Source organism: Schistocerca nitens, chromosome 7 (genome assembly GCF_023898315.1).
Source record: "Schistocerca nitens isolate TAMUIC-IGC-003100 chromosome 7, iqSchNite1.1, whole genome shotgun sequence".
Classification (NCBI taxonomy): Eukaryota; Metazoa; Arthropoda; class Insecta; order Orthoptera; family Acrididae; genus Schistocerca; species Schistocerca nitens.
The window spans coordinates 153,462,042-153,480,466 of record NC_064620.1 but is presented as its reverse complement, the minus strand read 5'-3'; the positions used below and the strand labels follow the sequence as shown (position 1 = coordinate 153,480,466).

Here is an 18,425-nt window from a genome sequence, read left to right as displayed (position 1 = left end):
ATAAAAATTTGAAGTAGGAATTAAAGTTCAGGGAGAAGAAATAAAAACTTTGAGGATCACTGTTGACATTGCAATTCTGTCAGAGACAGCAAAAGATTTGGAAGACTAGGTGAACGGAATGGACAGTGCCTTGAAAGGAGGACATAAGATGAACATCAACAAAAGCAGAACAAGGATAATGGCATGTGGTCAAATTAAATCAGTTGATGCTGAGGAAGTCAGATTGGGAAACAAGGCATCTTCTGGTATCTCTTGGAAAATGCCTTTCCAAGACTGATGTCAGAAATACTCCTCTGTGATACTAACAAGGAGATAGAGTCAATAATTAAATCACTGATGACTCTCATGGATACTATGGAGTTCCCAGCAGAATATTGAAGTAGATATTAGCCCTGTATTTAGTCATATTTGTAATTATTCCTTTGAGAATGATCAGTTTCCTGAACGATTAAAGTGCTCACTAGTAAAGCCGCTTTATAAAAATGGAAAAATGAATAATACAGACAATTTTAGACCTATTTCTATGTTATTAGTGTTTGCTAAAGGTCTTAAAAGCTGTCTAGGTAAGGATAATTTATCATTTTATTTCACACAATTTGCTATCAAATGTACATTTCGATTTTAGAAGTGGTTCAACAACTGAAAATGCTATATTCTCTTTTCTCTGTAAGGTACTGGATGGATGAAACAGAAGGTATCGAATGGTAGGCATCATTTTTGATTTAACTAAGGCGTTTGATTGTGTTGATCACAAAATATTGCTCCAGAAGTTGGACCATTATGGAATATGGGGAGTAGCTCACAACTGGTTCATCTTTCACTTTAACAACGACACCAAAAGGTCATTAACCACAGTGTTGAGAATGATTATGATGTGGGATCTGAATAGCACACAGTTAAATGGAGGGTGCCACAGGGATCGGTGATGGGGGCCACTCCTGTTCCTTATTTATATAAATAATATACCCTCTACTATTATAGGTGATTCTAAAATATTTTTGTTTTCTGAGGACACGAGATTGGTAGTAAAGGATGTAGTGTGGAACGTTGGCACTGTTTCAAGTAGTGCAGTTCATGACATAAGTTCATGGCTTATAGAAAATAAACAAACGCTCAATCAAGATAAGACTCAGTTTTTACTGTTTCTAACGAACAGTTGAACAGAATCCTACTTTTAATTTCATATTAGTGAAACTGAACAGTTCAAATTTCTAGGTGACCAGATAGATAGTAAACTGTCATGGAGAGCCCATGTCCAAGATCTTGTTGAAAGACTTAATGCTGCCATTTTTACTATTCGAGTGGTATCTGAAGTAAGTGATAATTCCACACGAAATGTAGTCTACTTTGCTATTTTCATTCACTTTTTACGTATGGTATTATATTTTGGGGCAACTATTCCTATTCTAAAAGGATATTTTTGGCTCAGAAAGGGGCGGTTCGGGCAATAAGCGATGCAAGTTCGCGAACCTCTTGTCGATCCCTGCTCATTCGTAAGGTATTCTGACACTGGTCTCTCAATATATAAATACTCTTTAGTGCCATTTCTTGATAACAATATCAGCTTATTCCCAAGAATTAGCAGCTTTCAGTCACTTAATACTAGGCAGAAACACAGTCTACATTTGGATCGCGCTTCCTAGACTCTTGTGCAGAAAGGTATACAAAAAATTGCTGCATTGATTTTCAATAAACTACCACAAGAATTCGAAAACCTTAGCAGTAAACCAAGCGCTTTCAAATCGAAACTGAAGAGTTTGCTCATGGGTCACTTCTATTCTGTCGAAGAGATCCTTGAAAAATTAAGCTGATTCTTGCGTTATATTGTTGATCGCGTTTGCAAAAACGTATGGCATGTCTTTTTTTTGGGTTCATAAGCATTTTATTTTATCTGTTATTAATTTTATGTTGTAATCTCATGTACTGTCAAATTCCATGACCTTGAAGATTTGATCCTCAATTTGGTCCTACGGACTTAGACGTGTAAAATAAAGTAAAATAAAATTATAGAAAAATAAAAGTGGAAGATGAGTTTTGTTATTTGGGCAGTAAAATAAGTGATGATGGCAGAAGTAGAGAGGGTATAAAATGTGGACTGGCAATGGCAAGAAAAGCGTTTCTGAAGAAGAGAAATTTGTTAATATTGAATATAGACTGAAGTGTTAGGAAGTATTTTTTGAAAGCATTTGTATGGAGTGTAACCAAGTATAGAAGTGAAACGTGGACGATAAACAATTTAGACAAGAAGAGAATAGAAGCTTTTGAAACGTTTTGCTACAGTGGAATGCTGCAGGTTAGATGGGTAGATCACGTAACTAATGAGAAGGTATTGAATAGAATTGAGGAGAAGAGGAGTTTGTGGCACAACTTGACTAGAAGAAGGGATCGGTTGATAGGACAAGTGCTGAGGCATCAAGGGATCACCAATTTATTATTGGAGCTAAGTATGGGGGTAAAACACGTAGAGGAAAACCAAGAGATGAATACACTAAGCAGATTCGAAAAGATATAGGTTGCAGTGATTATTGGGAGATGTAGAGGCTTGCACAGGATTGAGTAGCATGGAGAGCTGCATCAAACCAGTCTTCGGGCTTAAAAGCACAACAACAGCAGCAGCGACAACAACAATGAGAACAAAAAGAACATGTTTTGGACCTGGTCAGTCATTCAATAGTGTAATAGAAGTGCCTAAATAGCAGGTTGATAAAAGTAAAGTAAGTAACTCTTAAAAACTCTGCATTTTCTTGGTATATGAAAGAACTAAAGAGCATGGCATCAAGAGGATTTCATAAGCATCTAAACATGCTTAGTTCGATGAAAAATACAAATAGCCAGGGTGCGTAAGTTTGGAATTTATTTCTGGTGGCAGTGAGATGACAGGCGTCACGTTAGCGTTGCAATGTTGCTACGTTACGCCGGATACTCGAACAGAGCCAGCTGTTATGAATCATTTCTTTCGGGTGGTGCCTGAGGCACGGTGACTCAGTTATCCGCAGAAGTGACTTTATCGGCTCTGAAGGTAACGCCCGCTTCCGCTGATAGGGGCGTCCGCTGATCAGGAGATACGGCCCAAGATAAGCAGCGGCCCGTCCCAGGTGGTCTTCTATATTATGAGGTGAGGTGACTGGCAGCAGCCACAGTCCAGCGACAGACCATCGTCTCGGCGCATCGGCCGGCTTCATACTTTGTGAGTACCAGAACTCTCAGTCTCAGTTTATTCACTTCGTAACGTGAATCGAAAATAACGGTTAGATTATCATCTCACTAAGTTCGGCTCTCTAACACGCTTTCTGATGCACCTTGGATGCCTCATAATTTCACACGATACCTAATCCTAGCAGGTAGTGACACCCTCCTCTTTTCCAACGGAAAAAAATCGCAAACACCAATGCCCTGTAGAGTAACCTTTGTGTGCTGTTTCAAATCTCGTCCAGTTATTCGCATCGCAACTAAGTTCCATTATTAAATAATTTAGAAGCACGAGGCGTGGATGAAATCCACTGTACCGAAAGTGAAGGCTGTTACATTTATATTTGACAAACCACCAGAAAGAATAAAATCAGATAAAAAAAAAACTACCGGAATCGGAAGGTGAAACACAGCCGAGATATCTACGTTTGCATATCACAAACGTGAATAATATCCTTACCGCTTTGTATCAAACGAGAGAAGGCGCCATAATGGATACTAAAATGTATAATTACGTGTACCACAAAAAGAACAAATTTCTCATTTAATAATAAAATTTGAGAATCATGGAATTTCTTGATGCCTTTCAAAATATCTGTAATGTGTTTCGTTGTAAACGAACCTCCCTACATTAACGTCTTCCACTATATGTGTGCCTGACTTTAGGTAATATTCCGTATGTGCCTAGCCTGTGAACAGCAGACTACGCCATATCTCTCGGTAATATCTGCTTACAGACATGCATCCGTGCGTCATCCAGCCACTTGTTATCGCCGACTTCCCGTCTAGGTTAATTCACCGATATATCTTAAGCATCATCTTTCGGACATTACACGCAATATAGATTAGTTAAAATTTTAGCCTGTAGACTTGCTACATTCATACCTGTGTTATTTTCAAAAATTGTATATGTGTATAGTTATTTGTATTACTGTTCCATCCTTTGGTTTTAAAATATTGGGTTGGTGCATAAGTTCGTTTTTCATAAGTATAATAAACACAACAGATAGAAATATGGGAGACTTTAGTCATCAATAAAAGATTCTCCTTCACTATTTAGAACAGTCTGCCAATGCTGGGGCAGCCTTTCTATTCCGAGTGTAGAAAGTACGTGGTTTTCAGGCGAAGAACTCGTCGAGCCATGTTCGGAGCGTATTTTCATCGGGAAAGGAAGTTCGTTGATGGTTTTCGTTAGAGAATGGGAAAGGTGAAAATCTGAAGGCGCAAGATCAGGTGAATAAGGTGGGTGCGGAATGACTTCCCAACTTAACTCCGGTATTGTGTTTTTTGGCAATGTAGCAGAAAGCGAGTGGGCGTTACCGGGGAGTAGCATCATTTCACGGAGTCTGCCTGGCCGTTGTTCTCGGATTGCGTCAGCAGTGATGGTTACACCTCTGGGAAGCAATTCGTAGTACGCCTCAACGTCGCTGTCCCCACCAGATGCATGATATTATCTTTCGTTGATGCGCTCAGGTTTTTATACCGGGAGATGCTGCTTTCCTTATGTTAGCTTAAACACACGAGCCAATTGACGACGAGCAAGAAGAGATGCACATATGGCCACCAGCTGATTTTTGTGGCTTTGGCTTAGAGAATGCGGTACCTGTACACTCGATTTTTGAATCTTCACCATTGCATGAAAATGTCGCACGATGGTGGAATGGTCACAGTTCATCATATTTCCCAATTCTCGAGTACAGTGACGTAGAAGCGTCGTGAATCATTGCGCGTACACGCCCTTCATCACACGGCGAAATTTTTCTTGAACGGCCGGCCGAAGTGGCCGTGCGGTTAAAGGCGCTGCAGTCTGGACCGCAAGACCGCTACGGTCGCAAGTTCGAATCCTGCCTCGGGCATGGATGTTTGTGATGTCCTTAGGTTAGTTAGGTTTAAGTAGTTCTAAGTTCTAGGGGACTAATGACCGCAGAAGTTGAGTCCCATAGTGCTCGGAGCCATTTGAACCATTTTTTTTTCTTGAACGTAGAGTCAGTAATGTCAAAACGGTCCTCCTTAAAACGAGTAGATATCACGTGCTCTGTGCATTATGCCCATACGCGGCCCAAATGTTTCTGGCTTCCTACGCTGCTGTCACTCCTCTATTGAACTCTTACAGAAAATGTCGGAAATGTTTCGATTTCTCCTCTTGGCACTCCATATTCTAGCGTCCACAGCTCCACTCACTATCTCCAAAAGACCAAAGGGCAATATATAGACCCAAAGCGCAACAGCGTACTGCAAATAAAAAACTGACAATCTATAAATAAACACATAGCAACTAGAGTACCAATTTGGAAAACAAAAACGCTTCGAACTTACGCACCAATCTAGTAGTTTTAACGATTTATCTGCACTCGGCTGCTGCTTGGACCGTCTTCAAGAGCCCCTGCTGACTACTCCTCTTACTTCCTATCGTCTGTATAGCTGGAACAGCTTCTGTTTCACCGATGTGTCCGGAGCATTCCAACAAACATTTCATAGCCTTAACTGGCTGGCATGGTTGCTCTGTAAAACGTCCTAGTCGAGGAGGCTTACCGTTACCTTCTCTGACCTGTTATGGAATGTCAGGTTCATCTCTGTACCGTGTGGATGAGTGCATGGAATGCTCCTCTTACGTGGTACTCTTTGGTGCTGTCAGCCTGGTCTACTTTCTCATATTCTACCAGTTTGTCCTCAGCACTCCATTTGACTTCAAGGACTCGTCCTGTGTAATTTTTATACCTTTGTCAGCACATATTTTAGTTATGATGATTTTAATATAGATTTAATGACGAGTTATTATGCAGTATTATTCATAATTACTCTACAGTGTTAACTGTAACTTGGCCAATTGACAGAGAGGGATTTTCCGGAATCGGAGAAAACAAGCCAATCCCTCAAAAAGACCGCCATGGGGTGTGGACGTGTGTGTTTGTGTGTGTGTGTGTGTGTGTGGGGGGGGATGTACATTTGTCATATGGAAAGGAAGCAGTTTGAAACAGAGTGAGGTACAAAATAGTATGACAACAATGGTTACCTTAGCACAACACTGCCAGCTAAGTAAAGTTGATTGCAAACAGAAACAAACGAGTACTCTTCGACTTTTATCCATTCAGATCTATGGAGCTGAAACGCCAACTTTCGGTTAACACACAAAATGTATAACTGCTAGTGTGTTATTTTAACATATTTTTTGTCTGTCTCTTATAGTCAGGGTGTGATCACTAGAGCGTGGGCTAAGAGCCGAAAGTAGTTGCGTAAAAAATTCTAGGTACAACTGGAGGTGTCATTCAATAAAACTAGTAGTGACAGCTTTGGGTTCCCCCACCCCACGTGTACCAAAAATTAATTTCCCATTGAGATGTAATATTGGTACCATCCGTAGTTAATATTATCCTCTACTGACATCACTTCGTTCCTTGAAGCATTTTTCTGAGAAATATTACACAGATCTTTTGTTTATCTTCGCTTTGATTACTGCCATGGAATGTCAGTTAGTCACATATTCAGGCAATGAGCGGTAGTAAACACTTAATTTGTATGTCCATAGTACCCGTAGCTCCCATACAATTATTAAAGATATTTAAAATCCGTCTTTGCAACTACAGAAGTGAATACGCTATTTTTAGCGGTTGCAAAGTGGATATTAAATACTTGTGCGAGCATGTAAATTAGCTTTGGTAAGAATGTGAAAATCACATCTTAGCTGTCGTTATTGTCCTGGGCGACGTCCTAGCTGAGTTTCTTTGCCATTACCTACCCTGACCTCTTATGAAATTTCGAGTTTATCTCAGCAGCGCAAGGATGAATGCACAGTGCGGGTATGTAAAACAGTATTGCGTATGGCTGTCAATTTAATCTCTCATCCATACTGTTTCAAATTATCTTTATTCTGAGAAGCACCTTAAGCCCGCCTATTGTACGGCTGCTACTGTTGCTGTTGTTGCCGCTGCTTACGCCGATATCCGCACTTCAAATGGTATGTTTTATCAACCAGTTCAATTCTTTCTTTTGCTTCGGGCATTTTCTGAAGCAATCCACTACTACGTGCTGTCACAGAAGCTGTCATACATTTGTCTTTTACCCTACATCAACTACACAAGTAATCTTTACTCAGGGTACAGCTTATATGAAAATCATCTCTGGTTTCGTGCTCTTTCCCCGAGATCATGCAGACCTTACAGTTTACTAAACAAATACTGGAAAGTGATCGTAGCTTCTGAAGAAACGAACTACCATCAAACCAGCAGCCACGTATGTTGACAGAATCCACGTAAGTTGTTCACCAACAGAGCTACGACATTGGAAAACCTGCTTCTGCTCTACTGCACGTAACATGTCTACGGCTATGTGCTGAAGGGTTGATCGTATGCTATCTATCAGACCTTTAATGCTTCTCAGACTGTACAATTTAGCGGCTCGTTGTGGAGCAAATACGAATTACCACCGATGAAGTAGCTCCATCTTCCATATGGTGGCTACGTTGTTAGGACATGAATCGAAGGGAAAATATGAAATGAAGGATACACGGTCAGCTTACACCTCTCTGATACTATCGAAGATATCACTATACGTCACACTGCCATCCGGTAGAAACATCTCTGACAGCAGTGTCACATGGACTCCTTACACTGGACACTGCACACATGTTCTGGATTTAATCAAGGACATGGTGTATTCTGGTGCCTAGGAACCATATGCCACGACTTATTCCCACTTGACAGGTCAAGTGGGGAGTTTCTTCCACCACCAAAATCAAATTTCTCTGGGCAAGTGGTGGTGCAGGCGGTCATCCCATTTCTATAACTGTGGCGTTACTTAAGTATGAGGTTACACACATTTGCGTAGATAATGCTGCTGACTGTCAGTTCTGGAGTTCAGTCACTTTGTAATTAATATGTACGCAGTCATAGGGCAATACGCACGTCTGACAACTGCTTGCGTGCTAGAGAGTGTGGCACATCCTGATATTTAAAGCAAATGCAAAACTGAAAAAATTCTTTTGTATGGTTTATTATTTATGACGTTTAAACATTATATCAGCCACAGGGGCCAGTTAAGTTGGACGCTGTGTGAAAATTACTATAATCAGGAGCGTCATACTTACCATCCTCATCATTACCACTGTATATGACTACTTATAGCTTCCGTCCATAAAATGTTTCTGCTGCTGTGCAGATTATTCATCTTACGTGTAAGGTACTTTTGGCGTATGTTTGATAAGTAGTATTTAGAGCTTCCGACTTTAATGGCCTTATTTTGTTTCAGGATTTAACTAGATATCTGAAATATTATTTACTTTGTGTAATGCTTTACTGTTTTACAAATTGAAAACATACGACCTTTTACTCAAAATACATTTCCTTCAGTCATCTGCAGGTCTCTTATGTTGCAAAAAGGCACAATATATAATTTATTGTAGACGACGACAATGATTTTATTATTTCTTATCTTTTCAGAAGTGACTCCAAAGACCGCCATCTGGCAATAAACTGAACAGAGCAATGGCAGCAACAGCGAAGCACAGGTGAGGGAACGTATTATATCTAAATTCTTAGGTGCCATATGCTTAAATGGAACCTCATTGACCATCATAATAAAAACATTATTTCCTAAGGACTTACCTACTAATGTTGCAGTATATAAAACAATAAAATTAAATCAAATTACACTGCCAGTAAAAAATCAGCAACTGTGCATATGGAGAACATGAAATGATTAAATTTACAGATGAATAATACTAGCGATTCTGCAGTATCAGGTGTCGCCCCGTGCTGAAACACCCGTGTTACTGCATGGTGCAGCCTCCATGGGCGGCAATGCAGCCGCTGTCCCTGGTATTCAGTCGGTCGTACAATTTGCGAATACTGTCCTGGGATACATTAGGCCGCGCCTGTTCGACCTACTCACGTAGTTCTGTAATAGTTCTTGGTTGACGAGACGCACGAGTCACTTCTCGTCCCATCATACCCCACACGTGCTCGATAGGAGACAAGAGCGGAGATCGTGCTGGCCAGAGAAATTGCTGCATGTCTTACACAGCACATTGAGTTTCACGGGCAATGTGTGGGCGAGCATTATCCTGTTGGAACAACGCATCACTTCCCCTTGGCCGGCCGATTGGCCGTGCGGTTCTGGGCGCTGCAGTTTGGAACCGAGCGACCGCTACGGTCGCAGGTTCGAATCCTGCCTCGGGCATGGGTGTGTGTGATGTCCTTAGGTTAGTTAGGTTTAATTAGTTCTAGGCGACTGATGACCTCAGAAGTTAAGTCGCACAGTGCTCAGAGCCATTTGAACCATTTTGAACTTCCCCTTGCAAGAACGGCGCTGGTTAGCATTCCCTCCAGAACAAGAGTTGTAGCTTATCTGACCCCAGACCATAAGGCGTGGGTTGGGCTTAGTGCGTCTTGGGCGAATGCACTCCGTGAGATAGTTTCCAGTTTGATCCTCTGATGGCACCAGTTGAGCCATGCAAGTCGATGCTGCCGTGTGAGTTGAAGACGGCTAGTGGCATGCGTGCCTGTAGTCCCACTGCTAATAACTGATTCACAACAGTTCCTGTTGACACATCTAGGCTCACAAGCACTCTTATCTGTGCTGTGGTAGCTGTACGATCTGCCACTGCTGCCCTTAGAGTACGACGATTCTGGTGGACGTCTGTGCTGCGTGAACATCCAGAGCCTCGTCTCTGGGTGAGACGATGTCCACGTGGCCAATGATACCAGCGTCGTTGCACAACTGACGCACGACGTCCAACTTGTGTGGCAGTTCTCCGAAAGGACCATCCAGCCACTGGGAAGACCACACTTTGACCCGTTTAAGACTCGGTCAGCTGACAGTAAAAAGCACAATTACATCTCCGTGGCATGGTTGCCTGCTGGTTTCACACGTCTCCATCACATTGAGCCTTCTGGCTTCGAGAATTCCCTATTAAAGTATAGACGCAGATGCCACTCCGGTAGCTATAACACCACGGTATCTGTTGGCGGACGACGCTGAAACCATTATCAGTACATGTGCTATCCTTCAGGTGGCATATTCCGTTATCAGATCAAAATTGACGGTGTCTCTCCAGGTGTAGTAAATTTTATTTCCGGCAGTGTATACACTACTGGCCATTAAAATTGATATACCACGAATATGACGTGCTACAGACGTGAAATTTAACCGACAGGAAGAAGATGCTGTGGTATGCAAATGATTAGCTTTTCAGACCATTCACACAAGGTTGGCGCCGGTGGCGACACCTACAACGTGCTGACATGAGGAAAGTTTCCAACGTATTTCTCATACACAAACAGCAGTTGACCGGCGTTGCCTGGTGAAACGTTGTTGTGATGCCTCGTGTAAGGAGGAGAAATGCGTACCATCACGTTTCCGACTTGTATTTTTTATTTATTTCGTCTATTTTAAGTGCTATCTATTTAAAGTGTTAATGTGCTAACAATGGTTGTTTTTGTACTCAGAAGGGGAGAGTAATGTCAGTCATATAAATATGTTATACAGTACTACCACATAATTCTTTCCTGTTGCCCTACAAACACTAAACATGCCTATCGCGATTGCGGTTTATCATATCGCGACATTGCTGCTCGCGTTGCTCGAGATACAATGACTGTTAGCAGAATATGGATCGGTGGGTTCAGGAGGGTAATACGGAACACCGTGCTGGATCCCAACGGCCTCGTATCACTAGCAGTCGAGATGACAGGCATCTTATCCGCATGGCTGTAACGGATCGTGCAGCCACGTCTCGATCCCTGACTCAGCAGATGGGGACGTTTGCAAGACAACAAACATCTGCACGAACAGTTCGACGACGTTTGCAGCAGCATGGACTATCAGCTCGGAGACCATGGCTGCGGTTACCCTTCACGCTGCATCACAGACCGGAACGCCTGCGATGGTGTACTCAACGACGAACCTGGGTGCACGAATGGCAAAACGTCATTTTTTCGGATGAATCCAGGTTCTGTTTACAGCATCATGATGGTCGCATCCGTGTTTAGCGACATCGCGGTGAACGCACATTGGAAGCGTGTATTCGTCATCGCCATACTGGCGTATCAACCGGCGTGATGGTATGGGGTGCCATTGGTTACACGTCTCGGTCGCCTCTTGTTCGCATTGACGGCACTTTGAACAGTGGACGTTACATTTCAGATGTGTTACGACTTGTGGCTCTACCCTTCATTCGATCCCTGCAAAACCCTACATTTCAGCAGGATAACGCACGACCGCATGTTGCAGGTCCTGTACGGGCCTTTCTGGATACAGAAAGTGTTCAACTGCTGTCTTGGCTAGCACATTCTCAAGACCTCTCACCAATTGAAAACGTCTGGTCAATGGTGGTCGAGCAACTGGCTCATCACAATACGCCAGTCACTGCTCTTGATGAACTGTGGTATCGTGTTGAAGCTGCATGAGCAGCTGTACCTGTACACGCCATCCAAGCTCTGTTTGACTCAATGACCAGGCGTATCAAGGCCGTTATTACGGCCAGAGGTGGTTGTTCTGGGTACTGATTTCTCAGGACCTATACACCCAAATTGCGTGAAAATGTAATCACACGTCAGTTCTAGTATAGTATGTCTATCCAATGAATACTCGTTTATCATCTGCATTTCTTCTGGGTGTAGCAATTTTAATGGCTAGTAGTGTATTCAAGCATTTTGGATGAACAGTCAGAGTACCTTAATATTTGAAATTATTATTCCTCTGCTCTATAAGTTATTTTAATCGGAACTATTCATATTTGCTAAAATTATGCATTTAACTAGACTTGAAGTAATCAATCTGGGATTCCATGTATCAAATTAGCGACAGCCACGCTTGATATTGTGTGTTGGTTATATAATATCGCTGCCTTGCTTCCAGTTTCGTGAATGAGCTGGGCCACAGTCCTACACCAAAGCCTGGGATGGTCCGCCGCGGCTCAGTGATTTTCCAGCAGTCTGAGGAACACCACACCCACACCCACGATGTGGGCTGGGGGGTGCGGCCCATCACCGTCATCGTACCCACCAGCAGCAATCCGAGGCCCAGCGGGCGCATCATCCTCTTCAACCAGTGTTCGCCGCAGGGTCCACAGTCCGAATGTTGATGGAATCACGATAGGCAGGGTTTCTCGACGAGCAGAAGCGACAGGAGATGCGATGATACAGGCCACTTCTTGGGAGGACTACCAGAGCGATCAAGCTGAGTAATGTGCTGGATAAGCTGAGACAATGCATTCATGTTCAGAGGCATGAGACTTCAAATATCCGTTTGGCTACCCAAATTCGATTTCCTGCCGTTTCCCTATACCACTCCTGGCGGATAAGTGCGACTCTGACTTTTTTCTACCCCATCTTTCTCAAATGTTATCTTGTGCTCCGTCTACCATGGCCTCGACACTGAGGGGATGTTAAGTTTGCTGCTCACTTGTCTTTTATGGACTGGCTGTCACGATGCTTTCAAAAGCCCGATGTTCTGACCAACGAGAAGTTACCATTAAATACTTTTCTAACGAGAAGATTAAATAAAGACATGTAATATGTTGGCAAATAAGAATCTCAAATTTGTGTTATTTCTATGTATTTTTTATTTATTTCGTCTATTTTAAGTGCTATCTATTTAAAGTGTTAATGTGCTTACAATGGTTGTTTTTGTACTCAGAAGGGGAGAGTAATGTCAGTCATATAAATATGTTATACAGTACTACTACATAATTCTTTCCTGTTGACCTACAAACATTAAACATCATTAAATAGCAGTAAATTGCAGCTGCAAATCTTTTTTGTTGTCTTTCTTATCTTTTTCTTTGTGTACAAACGTGTACTTACTTACAGTATAGGACGTGTCATAACACCCAAAGTAAACCCTGAAGTTGAAATCTGAAGCTACTTTTCTAATAAAATATCAACCTGTTTGTACATCGCTTAGGACTAAGACCAGTGTGATATTTGTTTGGTTTTAGGTGGTATCCACCAATTCACCAGCCACAATTTGTATGTACATTTACATACATCTACATCTACATCTATACTCCGCGAGCCACCTTACGGTGTGTGGCGGAGGGTACTTATTGTACCACTATCTGATCCCCCCTTCCCTGTTCCATTCACGAATTGTGCGTGGGAAGAACGACTGCTTGTAAGTCTCCGTATTTGCTCTAATTTCTCGGATCTTTTCGTTGTGATCATTACGCGAGATATATGTGGGCGGTAGTAATATGTTGCCCATCTCTTCCCGGAATGTGCTCTCTCGTAATTTCGATAATAAACCTCTCCGTATTGCGTAACGCCTTTCTTGAAGTGTCCGCCACTGGAGCTTGTTCAGCATCTCCGTAACGCTCTCGCGCTGACTAAATGTCCCCATGACGAATCGCGCTGCTTTTCGCTGGATCATGTCTATCTCTTCTATTAATCCAACCTGGTAAGGGTCCCATACTGATGAGCAATACTCAAGAATCGGACGAACAAGCGTTTTGTAAGCTACTTCTTTCGTCGATGAGTCACATTTTCTTAGAATTCTTCCTATGAATCTCAACCTGGCGCCTGCTTTTCCCACTATTTGTTTTATGTGATCATTCCACTTCAGATCGCTCCGGATAGTAACTCCTAAGTATTTTACGGTCGTTACCGCTTCCAATGATTTACCACCTATGGCATAATCGTACTGGAATGGATTTCTGCCCCTATGTATGCGCATTATATTACATTTATCTACGTTTAGGGAAAGCTGCCAGCTGTCGCACCATTCATTAATCCTCTGCAGGTCTTCCTGGAGTACGTACGAGTCTTCTGATGTTGCTACTTTCTTGTAGACAACCGTGTCATCTGCAAATAGCCTCACGGAGCTACCGATGTTGTCAACTAAGTCATTTATGTATATTGTAAACAATAAGGGTCCTATCACGCTTCCTTGCGGTACTCCCGAAATTACCTCTACATCTGCAGATTTTGAACCGTTAAGAATGACATGTTGTGTTCTTTCTTCTAGGAAATCCTGAATCCAATCACAAACCTGGTCCGATATTCCGTAAGCACGTATTTTTTTCACTAAACGTAAGTGCGGAACCGTATCAAATGCCTTCCTGAAGTCCAGGAATACGGCATCAATCTGCTCGCCAGTGTCTACGGCACTGTGAATTTCTTGGGCAAATAGGGCGAGCTGGGTTTCACATGATCTCTGTTTGCGGAATCCATGTTGGTTATGATGAAGGAGATTTGTATTATCTAAGAACGTCATAATACGAGAACACAAAACATGTTCCATTATTCTACAACAGATTGACGTAAGTGAAATAGGCCTATAATTATTCGCATCTGATTTATGACCCTTCTTGAAAATGGGAACGACCTGTGCTTTCTTCCAGTCGCTAGGTACTTTACGTTCTTCCAGAGATCTACGATAAATTGCTGATAGAAAGGGGGCAAGTTCTTTAGCATAATCACTGTAGAATCTTAAGGGTATCTCGTCTGGTCCGGATGCTTTTCCGCTACTAAGTGATAGCAGTTGTTTTTCAATTCCGATATCGTTTATTTCAATATTTTCCATTTTGGCGTCCGTGCGACGGCTGAAGTCAGGGACCGTGTTACGATTTTCCGCAGTGAAACAGTTTCGGAACACTGAATTCAGTATTTCTGCCTTTCTTCGGTCGTCCTTTGTTTCGGTGCCATCGTGGTCAACGAGTGACTGAATAGGGGATTTAGATCCGCTTACCGATTTTACATATGACCAAAACTTTTTAGGGTTCTTGTTTAGATTGTTTGCCAATGTTTTATGTTCGAATTCGTTGAATGCTTCTCTCATTGCTCTCTTTACGCTCTTTTTCGCTTCGTTCAGCTTTTCCTTATCAGCTATGATTCGACTACTCTTAAACCTATGGTGAAGCTTTCTTTGTTTCCGTAGTACCTTTCGTACATGATTGTTATACCACGGTGGATCTTTCCCCTCGCTTTGGACCTTAGTCGGTACGAACTTATCTAAGGCGTACTGGACGATGTTTCTGAATTTTTTCCATTTTTGTTCCACATCCTCTTCCTCAGAAATGAACGTTTGATGGTGGTCACTCAGATATTCTGCGATTTGTGCCCTATCACTCTTGTTAAGCAAATAGATTTTCCTTCCTTTCTTGGCATTTCTTATTACACTTGTAGTCATTGATGCAACCACTGACTTATGATCACTGATACCCTCTTCTACATTCACGGAGTCGAAAAGTTCCGGTCTATTTGTTGCTATGAGGTCTAAAACGTTAGCTTCACGAGTTGGTTCTCTAACTATCTGCTCGAAGTAATTCTCGGACAAGGCAGTCAGGATAATGTCACAAGAGTCTCTGTCCCTGGCTCCAGTTCTGATTGTGTGACTATCCCATTCTATACCTGGTAGATTGAAGTCTCCCCCTATTACAATAGTATGATCACGAAACTTCTTCACGACGTTCTGCAGGTTCTCTCTGAGGCGCTCAACTACTACGGTTGCTGATGCAGGTGGCCTATAGAAGCATCCGACTATCATATCTGACCCACCTTTGATACTTAACTTAACCCAGATTATTTCACATTCGCATTCGCTAATAACTTCACTGGATATTATTGAATTCTTTACTGCTATAAATACTCCTCCACCATTGGCGTTTATCCTATCCTTGCGGTATATATTCCATTCTGTGTCTAGGATTTCGTTACTGTTCACTTCCGGTTTTAACCAACTTTCCGTTCCTAATACTATATGCGCACTATTTCCTTCAATAAGAGATACTAATTCAGGAACCTTGCCCTGGATACTCCTGCAGTTTACCAATATTACGTTAACTTTTCCTGTTTTTGGTCTCTGAGGACGGACGTTCTTTATCAACGATGATAATGTTCTCTCTGGTAAGCCGTCAGGTATTTTATCGTTTCGCCCAAGGGGGGGTCCCTCTAACCTAAAAAACCCCCGTGTGCACGCCACACGTACTCTGCTACCCTAGTAGCTGCTTCCGGTGTGTAGTGCACGCCTGACCTGTCTAGGGGGGCCCTACAGTTCTCCACCCAATAACGGAGGTCGATGAATTTGCAACCATTATAGTCGCAGAGTCGTCTGAGCCTCTGGTTTAGACCCTCCACACGGCTCCAAACCAGAGGACCGCGATCGACTCTGGGCACTATGCTGCAGATATTAAGCTCAGCTTGCACTCCGCGTGCGATGCTGGTTGTCTTCACCAAATCAGCCAGCCGCCGGAAGGAACCAAGGATGGCCTCAGAACCCAAGCGGCAGGCGTCATTCGTTCCGACATGTGCTACTATCTGCAGCCGGTCACACCCAGTGCGTTCAATAGCTGCCGGAAGGGCCTCCTCCACATTACGGACGAGACCCCCCGGCAAGCACACCGAGTGCACACTGGCATTCTTCCCCGACCTACCCGCTATTTTCCTGAGGGGCTCCATAACCCGCCTAACGTTGGAGCTCCCTATAACTAATAGGCCCGCCCTCTGTGACTGTCGGGACCTTGCCGGAGAATCGGCCACTGGCCCAACAGGCGAGGCATCCTGTGGTGGCTCGGAAACGATGTCATCACCACTAGGAAGCACCCCGTACCTGTTGGAAAGGGGTAAGGCAGCCGCCACGCGGCCAGATCCCACCTTCGCCTTTCGGCCAGGCACGCGCGAGCCCACCACTGTCCGCCATTCACCCTGGAGTGATGGCTGACCGGTAAGATGCTCACTGCCGGAAGACGCAGCGACATCAGGGGTTCCATGTGACTCCAAGGCCACCGAAGTAGGCATAGGTCTCACCACAGTTGCCCCAACGCCACTACGAGCCGACGCCTGCGCCTCGAGCTCGATGAGCCTAACAGACAAAGCCTCCACCTGTCCCCGAAGAGTGGCCAATTCTCCTTGCGTCCGCTCACAACAACCACAGTCCCTACACATGACTATGTTTACCCTACTCTATACGGTGACAAATTCCCAAGATAATCTTCTGATGAGCTACTCTGATAATCAAGAAACACTCACTGAAATACGAGACGCGAAAACTACGCTAGGTTTTCCCAGAAAAACTATTTAAAAGCTAAGCGCAGCAAATAAGTACAAAAACACTGTTATTGAAATAAAAGGTTCTACCTAGTAAGCACTCGAACACGCAAGAAATTACAAAAATAAACTAGTAATTACACAGATAACTGAAAATAAGTCGCTGCTGTTTGTAAAATATGTAAGAAGCAAACGGTGTACTCGCCTTAGTAGTAGCAGGAGCTAGCGATGCGCTCTCGCTGACGGTCTAACTGACATACGACGCGCTTTGGAAATTTAAGTGTTACAGGAACATACGTACATGGTTACATTTACAGATACAAATATTCAAAAGAAAATGAAATTCAGTATTGATGTCTGAGTCTTTTAGATAGATTCCTACTATCTGACAAACAATATATACAGTGTTATTCAAATGTAAACATTTAAAAGTAACCAAATTAGATATTGGTGTTAAGGTCTTCTAGGTAGATTTCTATAATGTGATTTGTCCTTATATTTTTCGCACATAATAGGGCAATAGTGGATGTAGGTAATGCAACCTTCAGCTAGGTCAATGTGCGAGCGCTTGCAGCCAAGACCATGTGAGCCTATATGTGTCTGTCGTCACAGAACACATTACTAGGCTGCTTCATAGTTACCAGGGATAAAAAGCAGAGAGAAAGACTTTGTCTACAATTTATAAAGTAACGACACTAACGAGGAGGCCTTCGATACTAACCCCAGGTGACTTTCTCCATACTTACGTGATTTTAACGGCAGTGCTTGGACTTCAATATCCTACAGATTTGAAGATTACAAGAGTTTTGAGAACGGCTTAGCATAAAACATTTCTTTCACATTAATGTAGTCATTGGTTTTCCTTGTTCGTTTATTTAATTCTTATAAATGCACCACCATACAGGTCTTTTAAGTGACCATTCACTTACTCTTCAATCTTTCTAAAGCATAACGATCAAAACATGCAAGCACTCACAGATGTTAAATATTCAATATAACAGGAATAAAGCTATGAGGCTTCCTCAGTATTCAATGCTTCTAGTGACAGATTGTTATCCCGATTCACTTACATTAAATTTTATTGAATTCCTTAGTTATGAAGTATTGTTTTCAAGATACTAGCAAGTTTTCCATTTTTAATGCGTCTAGTATATTTTTATAGAAATCAACTTCGATATAAAATTTGTATTTCTTCTTTGAATCTAAATCCTCTTCTCTACATCACATAATTAATAAAGCTGCCATAGAACTACATAA

At 42.5% G+C, this 18,425-nt stretch overlaps 1 protein-coding gene and 1 long non-coding RNA gene across 2 annotated transcripts in view; one reads left to right on the top strand and one right to left on the bottom strand.

Moving 5' to 3' along the window:
• Positions 1 to 18,425, bottom strand: part of LOC126195315 (sodium-dependent noradrenaline transporter-like) — a 453,210-nt gene that overhangs the window by 222,219 nt on the left and 212,566 nt on the right. The gene's annotated exons all lie outside the window — the stretch shown is intronic.
• On the top strand, positions 3,090 to 12,717 carry LOC126195316 (uncharacterized). Its single transcript, XR_007538576.1, has 3 exons — positions 3,090 to 3,187; positions 8,625 to 8,692; positions 12,043 to 12,717. It is a non-coding gene; the product is annotated as an uncharacterized LOC126195316 (long non-coding RNA).